The sequence below is a fragment of the Lycorma delicatula genome, chromosome 4 (assembly GCF_047948215.1).
Source record: "Lycorma delicatula isolate Av1 chromosome 4, ASM4794821v1, whole genome shotgun sequence".
NCBI lineage: Eukaryota > Metazoa > Arthropoda > Insecta > Hemiptera > Fulgoridae > Lycorma > Lycorma delicatula.
The window spans coordinates 5945410-5957568 of record NC_134458.1 but is presented as its reverse complement, the minus strand read 5'-3'; the positions used below and the strand labels follow the sequence as shown (position 1 = coordinate 5957568).

Below are 12159 nucleotides of genomic sequence, written 5' to 3'. Positions count from 1 at the left end.
TTTAACACATTATTAGATTTTAATTTATGTACCCCAAAATTTTCCTTAACTTTCCTGTATGCTCCGTCTATTTTACCAATGTTCATTTCTCTTTCCACTTCTGAACACTTTTCTTTAATCCACTCTTCTTTCGCCAGTTTGCACTTCCTGTTAATAGCATTTCTTAATTGCCGATAGTTCCTTTTACTTTCTTCATCACTAGCATTCTTATATTTTCTACGTTCATCCATCGGCTGCAATATATCGTCTGAAACCCAAGGTTTTCTACCAGTTCTCTTTATTCCGCCTAAGTTCGCTTCTGTTGATTTAAGAATTTCCTTTTTAACATTCTCCCATTCTAGTTCTACATTTTCTACCTTATCTTTTTTACTCAGACCTCTTGCGATGTCCTCCTCAAAAATCTTCTTTACCTCCTCTTCCTCAAGCTTCTCTAAATTCCACCGATTCATCTGACACCTTTTCTTCGGGTTTTTAAACCCCAATCTACATTTCATTATCACCAAATTATGGTCGCTATCAATGTCTGCTCCAGGATAAGTTTTGCAGTCAACGAGTTGATTTCTAAATTTTTGCTTAACCATGATATAATCTATCTGATACCTTGCAGTATCGCCTGGCTTTTTCCAAGTGTATATTCTTCTATTATGATTTTTAAATTGGGTGTTGGCAATTACTAAATTATACTTCGTGCAAAACTCTATAAGTCGGTCCCCTCTTTCATTCCTTTTGCCCAGCCCGTATTCACCCACTATATTTCCTTCCTTGCCTTTTCCAATGCTTGCATTCCAATATCCAACTATTATTAAATTTTCATCTCCTTTTACGTGTTTAATTGTTTCATCAATCTCTTCGTATACACACTCTACCTCATCATCATCATCATAGACGCTTGTAGGCATATAGACGTTAACAATCGTTGTCGGTTTAAGTTTTGATTTTATCCTTGTTACAATGATTCTATCGCTATGCGTTTTGAAATACTATACTCTCTTCCCTATCTTCTTGTTCATTATGAAACCTACTCCTGCCTGCCCATTATTTGAAGCTGAGTTAATTATTCTAAAATCACCTGACCAAAAGTCGCCTTCCTCTTCCCACCGAACCTCACTAATTCCTACTACATCCACATTTATCCTATCCATTTCCCTTTTTAAATTTTCTAGCCTACCAACCTTTTTTAAACTTCTAACATTCCACGCTCCGACTCGTAGAATGTTATTTTTTAATTTTCTGGTGACCCCTTCCTTAGTAGTCCCCACCCGGAGATCCGAACGGGGGACTAGTTTACCTCCGGAATATTTTACCAAGGAAGTTCATTCAAATGCCATCAATTCATTCACATTGGTTTATAATCTTTTCTCATTCTAACTTTACTAGCACTGTGTTACTGCACGGTTTTTTCCAGTAACCTTCGTGTTGTTAAGTTTTTCAATCCTTAAACCATAAAGCGAGCGAGCCCGATTTACGGCAACGTAGATGTTTAAAACTGTTTCTTTGATCGATGTTTAGTTCCTTACGGATATTTAAACTGCTAATGTGCCGGTTTTGCTCAAATTTTTACATGATTATATCCATATTTTCAGTCATTAGCAGACCAGAGCGAGGTGCATCATCATTGATGTTAAAATTTCCAGATTGAAAGCACTTGAACCAGTTAAGACATTGTTTTATATCTATAAATATCACAATTTTTTTTAGCATCCTTAATCGCATTATTCCTTATTTTGTAGCAATTTTTAAAAATTCAACGAATTTCTTCTTTACGAAAAATATTTTTTTTAAATAACAAAAGGCGGGATGATAAATGATTTTGTTATAGTAACAAAATTCATTTACTTACGATAACAAACAGGTTTGTCGTCGTAACAAAATCAGATAACTTACACAACAAATCAGTAACGATAGGTTATCGTAAAAAATTCGTTTCGCTGACACAACAAACCCTCAGTTACCGAACATAATTTGTTATCCTTATGTAAACAAAGAAATATATTTTCAGAATGTCCGCCACATTGGATTTAGAACGATATTAAATATGCTATGTTATACTGCTATCAGAACTAAAGCTGTATTCAAAATTCAGCTTGATTGGATAAAGGGAAGTATATCAAATTCCATTTACTAAATTTGACCTATACAGGATTTCAAACCGCTGAATAGCCTATAAACTAGTATGTAAGTTGAAGTAACTACCAAATTTCTTTACGAAAATGTTTTTATTTTTTTGCAGCAAACTTATTCGACCCTAAATCAATTGGCCGGCTAAACGGTAAAAAAGTGGTAAAAACTCGTGTTCTACAGCGGCTATTTCCAGCTCGACCGACTAGTAAGTAACAAACAGTAACTATTTTTCTAGTTTTATGTAGGTTTATTAAAAGAAATAAAGAGTAGTATAACGTTAAAAATAAGATAATATAATCTCATTTTTATATTATTTTTTTAAATTTATTTATTATAAAATAATTTTATTACAGATGTTTAATTTTTTTAATTGACGACGAAGTTCGATCGACTAGGTGAGCAAAAATGATCGAAATCCTTTGTTTATTTCCTCTTTATTTCCGGACGGGCGTGTTTAAGAGTATCGCAACAGCAAAAGAGGTAATGAAAAAATTCTTTAGTAAAACTGACGGGCAAAAATCGAGAAGCCACCCCACCTCGCTAAGAGATAAGGATTTCACTGTTCGCTTTCGTTGTTAAACATCCGATAGAGTAAGGTAGGTAGGCTTTGGATCGATGTGACCGATGGAGAAAGAAGAATTATTTTTACGTGCCCGATCGTGAAAAAGAGTACGAGAAACTTTGGAAGATCTTTTATCGACTTATTATTTACGAGTTCATTTAGGACAAAATACCATCTAATTTATTTATGAATTATTTTAAAATGATTATTGTTTTTTACTGAAAAATAACACCTAAAAAACCATCGAGCGAGTTTTTAAAACTTTTTCTACACCTCGAATAATTGTAAGAATAATTCCAATTTTTCATGTATTCAATAAATCATAGCCTCAGCTAGTATTATTCTGGAGAACTGAAATATCGGATTATCAAATAAGCACTTATTAAACCTTTTTAAACAAGGCTAAAGCCGTATTTAATAAACCGGTTCCCGTACATCACCGAAGATAAACGATGAAGTTTCGCTTCACGCCTTCGGCAATTATTCCCGGCCAGTGACCGGAGATCGCGTCGTCGTTCGTGCTAATACTTGACTGTCGCGTAAAAATCTCTTAAATACATTAATTTACTTTATCCCTAAAGCTTTGTGCTATTTACTAGTAAAACGGAAACCGTACCCGATTATTGATCTACAGTGATCTACCAGTAAAAAGACCGCACAACTTTAATTGAAGAATAATTTAGCTGTGCGGGAGAAAATTGAAAAACCTACTGCGGTCTAAAGCGTAACACGATTGAGACCTTTGGTACTTTATCCTTACCGTTTCCAAAATCTTCTTTGAAGATTTTTATCTCTGAAATGTTTGTAAATTTTTTTTGCCTTCTATTTGATGTTCTGTCTAACGTTTTATCAGAAACAATAAGTAATTGCACTTTATTACATCGCATACGGAATCCATTTTACGGTATTTATGTTATCCTTCATTATCAGTTCTTTAGGAAACAGTTTATTTTCGTAACTTTTATTTTGATTGTTTTATTGATAAATTTTATCTTAATTCGTTTTACGATCCTTAAAATGTTTTTAAATGTCATATAATTTTTAAATTAAAAAAAAACTGCGATGTTAGATTTATATACTCTATATCCTTAGGCCGATGTAGTCTTTATTGAAATCGTAATAAGATTTTTTATCGCCTTGTTTAACGTTTAATATTCTCGTTAAAAAGTAACTCCATCATCTTTGAAAACCGAATAAAATTAATGCTTAAAACTTATACAGCTGATTAAATAATTATTATTATCTCGTTTGCTGACGACCTTTAAAGGTATCTGTTACCATTTTAAAGTTACGGAATAACTCTACAAAAAAGTTATTTTTTATATCGATCGCACTTGGATGCGTTCGAACACTTTATTATTTCAGAAAAATTTACTAAACGGTTTGCAGTAGTAATTTTTGACCATCTTAAGTTAATATTTACCGCTTTCCAGGAATTTTTCCTGACGTAAGTCGTATTTTATTTGTTGAAATAAAAAATGATTAAAAGAATAAATTATTTTTTTATTTTCCTTCAGGATAATTTCAGTTATTTTCTCTGAAATGAATTGGGTCTTCCATTTTCTTTATTCTAAAGAATAAATCCTTCAGAAGGAGAATTAAGCCCTTCATTTTTTTTGGAGGGTAAGAAAAGTATATTTGTAAAACTATACGCATAAATGTGTAAACTAGATTTACTTAATTTTATTGCTAAATTTATATAAGGGAAAACCGATAGTTAATAATAACTTACAATTACCACCCATTTAATTAGACCGATTAATATTATACAAACACTAAACTAACTGCCGTGTATTTTATTGGTACGTTTGCTAAGTAGTAGTGTCGGTACTCCTTCCGACTTACTTTGTCGTATGTGAAAGTTATACGAACGGGTTTTTTTTTTTAATGCGATGCATTCAGAAAAGCTTAAGATTTCTAGCGAAACTTCAGGCGTTGCGGCGTATTGAAATATCGTAATTATTTTATTGTCACCGAATGAAAAATAAAGTTACATTTAGTAATAATTCGTGTGTTATAAGGTAAATATGTTTTCACAATTTTTAATGTCAAAAAAATTGATTGCGTAGAATAAAAAATAATTTTGGTTCAAACTTTAAAACTTACCTGTAATTTGCATAAAAGTTTAATATTTCGTAGTATCTGAAACTAATAACTTTTACACCGGTCTTACTGAGACCGGCTTTTTGTTATCGAGCCCGACGCAATGAATACTCTAAGTACATCGTACCGGACCATCGAGTAACGAGTCGGACACGATTTTTCTGAAGGTATTTTAATATGTTAAGACCGCTTTATTGTACGGAAAATTTTGACAGAGTCCTTGCACGACTTACTTAAGCGGGAACGGTATATTTTTCTGTTGAAATGTATGCTGTTACATCGTTTTAATTCCTTTATTCTATCGTTCGAACATATTTTTGAAAGAAAATACGACTATTATAAATAAAAGTTTCACTCGATAACTTTCAAATTTAACAGTTGATAATAATAAGTATTTTATTGAATATTTATTTTTCGTCGAATAGATCGATTTGATTCACCGAAGCAATAAATGAACCCTTTACTAACCGAATGTGATTTAACGTTTTTCGATGATACCGTGTATACAAATAATTATGTTATTAATAAAAACAGGTGTAAAGATTAAAAATAAATCTGGATAACATATGTCAAAATTAAAAATTTCTCTTCAGCACCGAAACTGTAAACGATGAGGCGATGTGCATCTATCGTATCGGTACATTTAGTTTACGATAAACATAAAGTCTCCGGTCTAGGGAATAGTTAAATGTTATGAAATAGAACTATAAAAATCATGAATTACGATATACTTATTAAAAAATAAATTAAATTATACGAACTACCAAATAAATTATACGACTGCCCGCTTGTCGACGGTACTATCAAATGGTTTCAATAAAATGTTACTTTCATTCTCCGTTCATCCAGTCATGTTTAGGAACAGTATACGTTTTGACGATTACTGTTACACAAAAGATATCGTGTTTTAATCGTATAATTACTATTATTAAAGATGATGATAACTTCTAAAAGAATTTATATTTTGCATCCTTGGTTCATAAATACCGATTTCCAATTAGACTATTTTTCGATGTAATTACTATTAAATTTTAAAATTGAATACTTCTCTTCGAATGAAGAATACACATATTTTCTGTAACATACATATTCTTTATGCTGTAGCGAGTATTGTATCGGACGTTTTTAGTAATTACCCACCATGAGAACACAATTTTCGATCGGTATTTATAAAAAAACCTTCACAAACAAAAACAGTAACGGTAAATACCTGTAGGTCTTTCATTATTTTAGACAACGTATCTTCATCGGCCATATTCTGGTAATGCTGAACGAACCAGAGTCAGCTGAGTAGTGGAACTCAGATCCAGTTGTGATACTTCTGTAACAAGAAGTGACATTATCGACAGGATTATACTGGTGAACTTCTGTAGATAACATAGGATTATCGCTGGTACATTAACGTATACGATTTACAACTTGACATTTCTTCATCAAACCCACAGCACTGACATAAATTGTTCACTATTTGTGTTACTTAGCTGAACGCTCCCGTAACCGCGGTACGGCTTCTTGACATTTTAGACAATGATATTCTGCATTTTATGAAAAGTGTCGGGATATTACAGCCGATATCCCAAAGATCCAGTCCTCTCCGGGTAACCTCCGTAGCTGTCCTCGACGACAGACGTTCGACTCCCTCTACAGTTACGGAGCTAACGATTTAAAAAAAAAAAATGAAAATACTCAATGTATTGTAAACGAATTAAGACCTTTTTCAAAATCATTTATACGTAAAAGAATTTTAAAATTAGCCAGCCGAATTTGGCCGCCGCCTTCGCCTTTATCCTTCTAATCGTTAGCTCCGTTGGCTCGTTGGCGATTCTCTCTGGGCCTTCAGGTCCGTAACTTCAAATTTCGATTCGAGTCCGTTGCCCTATCTGGCCGTCTGGTCGAGCTGCAATGCAATCATTTATAAACTGAACATATATTTATTCTAGTCCAACATTATAGTCGTTGAGTTTTTAAAAAAATAAAATTTACTTCATTTGTTATAAATGTAGAACGATTTACCTGTAAATAATCTGCTAGGAGACGATCGAAAAGTGAAATTATTTCAATAATTCACCGGTTTCAATGTCTTTCTATTTATTTTCGGTCGAAAGAGGTTCAGTAGTTTCTGAATATGTATTATATTATATAGTCTCGCTATATTATATGGACTATACTTTTTATTGATACAGAATGTTATTCGTACTCTGAATAGCGTAAGATTCATGTTATATAATTACATACAAGCATTAATTCGTGTGGCCGAGTAATATTCAATTTCAAAGTTATTTCTTTTTAAACATTTAAAAAAATGTATTAAATAAAATATAATCTAACTCTGCAGTCACCTTTTAGTTATCTGGCCATCCATTTAAAGGAGAAAAATTTTTTAATTAAGAAATTTTTAATAATTTTTCTGCTTCTTTACAAAATACAGAAAAAAATTTATAACCCTCTGCAAAATATATACAATTGAAGCTTGAAATGTATTCTTGAAAACGTATTTTACTACACATGATGCTCTCAAATACCACCCTTGATGCGTGTATTATCCACTGCTTGCCGTTTCCCGTAATTCTTGATATCGCGTGTACATTCCTGTTCGTCTAAAACGGTAAAGTATAGCAGTGTTGTCTAGTTTCTTTTTTGTATCGAACAGGTTAAATCGTAGTTGTTTGTTTTTCTTAGTTTAACTGTATGTGTTCCGAGTTTTATACGTGTCCGTCTTCAATCGCTCATAATCTCTATGTTATACTTAGTTTGTGTAGTTTTTAGTGTGTTTTTTGTTTATCATTGCGTATTTGTTGACAACCTGTAAAAATCAAAATATCATATTCGCAAAACACAAGACTTTCATTTAAATGACACAATGGAAATTCTGAAAATACTTGATACCGGAGAAAAAGAAAACGATTTGAATACAATCAGTCAATTTGCTGTTTTCGATATTAAAAATAAATTAAACGAAAATTAAAAATGTTATAGAAACTATCTCGTCTGAGTCAGGTAAAAGGCACACTCTGAGGAATGGCGATTTTCCTTAAGTTGAAGAACAGCATTGAAATAAGACACGATCTAATAAGAGGAGATATTTGTGAAGAAGCAAATTATTTTACAGTAGGTTATGAAAAATACGATTTTCAAGCGAGTGATAGGTGACTTGACAAGTTTAGGGGATACGTTTTCTGTGCATGACCAGTGAGAAATTATCGACTGTTTCAGCAGCTGTAGCTTTTGTTGATAAATTTAAAGAAAAAATACTCCTTCGAGCCTCGTTCCCCAAAAGATTTATAACGCCGTCGAAATTGGACGAAACAGAAGATTGTTACCGGAGAAAACCTTCGTTCATCGATACAGGGGTGTCCCTAGCCTTAAAGTTGCAAAGAACGATTGACATTGATGCCGTGCTCAGTGCCTCTGGTACGCAATAGCTTAATTTATTAGTGGTCAGTAAATCAAAAAAGCCGCGTAAGCTTTTAAAAACATGACAAATAAACTTCGAGCTAGTTACACGTAAAACTTCACATGTCATTCACGCTCGCCGGGAATGACATGTGAAGTTTTTCATAAGTATTTTGTTGCCGCAGTAAAATTCCGTCTGTCTCAGAAAGCTGTAAGCGTAGTGAACAAAGTTCCAGGGTATCCAGACAACGTCGTCGATTTAAAATCTAAAACCAAAGACGGGTTTACTGAAGTTATGTACAAGCCACCAAATAGCTCAATACTCATCCAGCTTCTATAGGCTGGATGAGTATCTATATCAGAACTACGTTCTGATCTATATCAGAACGTAATAAAAATTGTGAAGAAGAATTACAATAAAACGTTGAATGTTGTAAGCCAAGAGTCTGATGTTTCTGCAGGCTTACCAAATTACAATGTTTTGGATGCTGTTTTAATGTCGCATTTGGAAGAAGAAAATTATTTTACGAGCGCTATAATTAAGTCTTGCAAACCGTTTTGGCCGTCCCACGACATATTAACTAAAACAATGGTGATAATGTCCAGGATAGTCTATATTTGACAGAAGTTGATGAAAATAATGACCTTTAAGTTCTATGAAAATTTTAATTGGACCGAAGGACAAGTAGGACATGTTATACTTTAGAGGAAATACGGTCCTGGCTCACAAGAAAAGACGATAAGACCCAAATCTTTGACGATGAATTATTCGTCAGTATTAATGTATATTCTGTAATTATTGATCGATCTTCAGCGAAATTTACCATGTGTGCAATGCAGGTTATTTAGCATTCAGCAGCTGACTTAAACGGGCGGAAAATGAAACGACACAAAAGATTATTTTAGTTGAAAAACTATTAGAGAAACTTTTTAAGGAATCATTCATTACAACAAAAAAAAATAACAATAAAAAATTTAAAAAATCAGTCTGTTTTTTTCAAAACTTTCAAATAAAATGCTTGTAAAATAATAGTTGTAAAAAATAGTTGTAAAATTTCATAGTTTCATCTTTACAACAAACTACAATTATTACCCACGACCGAACGGAGACGGTATATGCGTTTGGTATAAGAGGTTGTATGTGAGTGTATGTCTGTTACCATTTTCCTCAAAAACTACTGGACCGATTTCGATGCGGTTTTTTACATTGCATAGGTATCACTTCAGAGCAAGTTCTTAGATTAGTTTTACGGTTATAAGCCTCCAGGGGGCGCTGCAGTAGATATGTTTCTTCAAAACGGTTTTTGAATGTTTCTAATTATTTTTAATTAATATTTTAATATTTAATTATCCTCTTTAATTTAATTTCACCGTTCGTTTTTTTTAATTTTTAATTTTATTTACTTGTTTTTATGTCTGTTACTTGTTTGTGAGTTGAATTTTTAAGCGGAAGTGTAAATGTAGTTCGCGCGGCAAAACTTGACGATTGCAGCCTACCATGTAAGGGGCAGTAAGTATACTTTAAATTCTAATATCGTCCCAGGTCATCGCAAGTGCGACATATATCACGGTTATAAATGCAAATGAAAATAAACCGCATACATTTATATTATAAATTACAATTCGTGATACATTGAAGCTGTAAGTGGTAATTTAACTATTGAAAGAAATTCAAAATTAATTAAAATAACTGTGATTTTAAATAACGTTACGAAATGATTGTAACATGTTAAACAATGGCGAATGGTGTTATTTAAATATTACAATTTTTTAATTCAAATTATCTAATTTAGATACCCGTATAGGTTAAATACATCTTTTACATTTGAATTAAGTTAAACTTACCGATTTGTGCTCTGTATTCAAACCTTATGAATGCATTTCTTCAGACCCAGATGTATCTACGATAGAACCTCAACTTCAGTATCGCTCGCTGTTTCATCATTTAAGTTGATTAGTTTGTCAACTTCAATATCCATGGCATTCTTTACGCCAATAAAATTTTCAATTTCAATAACTTTCTCGCAACATTTTAACCACATACGAGCATCAACAGAAGAAATCCGCGGGCAGTAATATCTGCTGCTTTAAAGGTTAAGTTTCTATCTGCCACCCGCTCTTTTATAATTCCCCAAATTAGTTCTTAAATCCAGGAACTAAATCCCGTATTAAGGAACGAATAAATTTAAATCCGGGTAATACAAGGACAGTTTAAGAACCGTATGATACTACCGAAAAGTTTTTCAGAAACCCATCATTTGACGTTCCTGTGGTTCATATTATCGTGGTAAAGTCGCCTGTTTTTGAGCTAGGTGTTAACAAGGCATTTGGAAAAAACCTGTTCTTTCCTCCTGCATGAATTAGGATCACTTTCGCCTTTGGAAATCGGTGGATGAAATCCCTTACTGCTGCCGTCTTCCCACGATTTAGCGGATGAGTGCGAAGCTAAAATGTAACTTTCCGAAATTTGTTAATGTCTTTCAAATAAGAAATTATTTTCATAGCAGTATCACGTTGCTCTGTCAATAATTTTAGGTGATATGTTGTTTTCACCTACATAAATCCTACATCGTGTAATATAGTCCTTAAACTTGTTTCTCCTTGCTAACCCAGATCATCTTGAAGTTTATTTTTTAATTTTTTTACAATAGGTACTGTTTTATCTGTCAACTAAAAAAATGTGAACGATTCTTTTGACAGCTGAGGAGATAGATACTTTCGAATGAAAGTAATCATTATTTTGATGGAGAACAAAATGTTATTCGAAAAACAAATTCTTTTGGTATAACTGCGGCATAAAGAAACGTGTAGCAACACGTGCTTTATAATATAGTCTTTGTAACCGCTAACTGCGGACTAATGGTCATAAGGCGAGGGGAGAGCTAATTATTTCCTTGCGAAAATGTACATCGTCCGCATTAACGCGTAATATTTACAAATATAATTTTATCCTCAACGTAATAATAGTACTTGTGTTTACAATTATCATTATATATATATATATATGACAATTAATATTTAGTGCGTCATAAACTGAGTGCGGATACTTAGTACGGCATAAACACATATTCAACGAGTAATATGAGATGGAAGAAAATAAATTTAAAAGATTTTTCTGGAATCGAATTAAGACCGGTCGGCTTAGAAACCGACACGGCACGGTAACCGTTACATTCATCGGTTCTCTTCTTCATATTGGCGTGAAAAGTCGGTCAGGAGTGTTATTCAAGGTCTCTGCAGCAGGCAACGTGGATTAAGAAAGAGTCCGAGATACGTATCCGTTTCAGAGACTGCGAAACTACAGAGGTCTACGTTTTCGTCGTTGTACGTATCAAGGCCGTGACGTAAAGAAGCGGGGACGGTTTTTTAAGAGTAGGAGCAGTTGTAGTGCGTTACCCGAATCGGTATAGTTCTTTGATTATTAGTAAACTATAACTATATTTTCACCGTTGAGTATTGTTCTCCTTTCTCCTTTCCTCTTCCCTTTCCCGGATCTCCTATCCTATTTCCCACCCTCACCGAAATAATTATTATAATCAATAAAACCGAATAATATTGTTATTAACCGAAACGATTCGATTATTTCTGTCGAGTTGCATAAAATTAAATATATGTGTTTTATTGAACCCTTTTCTCTCCATCGATCTAAAAATCAAAAACCTGGACCGGAGTCTCTGTTGATCATTTACGGATTAAAATGTCCCGTAAACGCGATCGATACATTTTTTATACCTGATAAGTCAAACTCGCGTAGGATTTAAAGTATTTCTATTATTCCCTTTTTACTACCTTGTACAAAGCAAAGGAAGTATTAATCGGAAAAAGGAAGTGTAATCGGGAAAAATTTCGATTTTCAGATTTCAACGGAAATCTACATTTTGACCATTCTTAAATCGATTTTGACTTTTTTTTTATCGAGGTCGGAGGAAATCTAGTTACGGACGAAGTGTTGGACTAGCTTACAGTATCCGTAGGGTGTT

At 33.1% G+C, this 12159-nt stretch overlaps 1 protein-coding gene across 7 annotated transcripts in view; it reads left to right on the top strand.

Moving 5' to 3' along the window:
- PMCA (plasma membrane calcium-transporting ATPase 3) overlaps positions 1-12159 on the top strand; it is a 762833-nt gene that overhangs the window by 81651 nt on the left and 669023 nt on the right. For all 7 annotated transcript variants that reach the window (XM_075362205.1, XM_075362203.1, XM_075362206.1 and 4 more), the window contains exon 2: positions 2231-2326. The gene's annotated coding sequence lies outside the window, so the exon portion shown is untranslated. The remainder of the gene's footprint in view (positions 1-2230; positions 2327-12159) is intronic.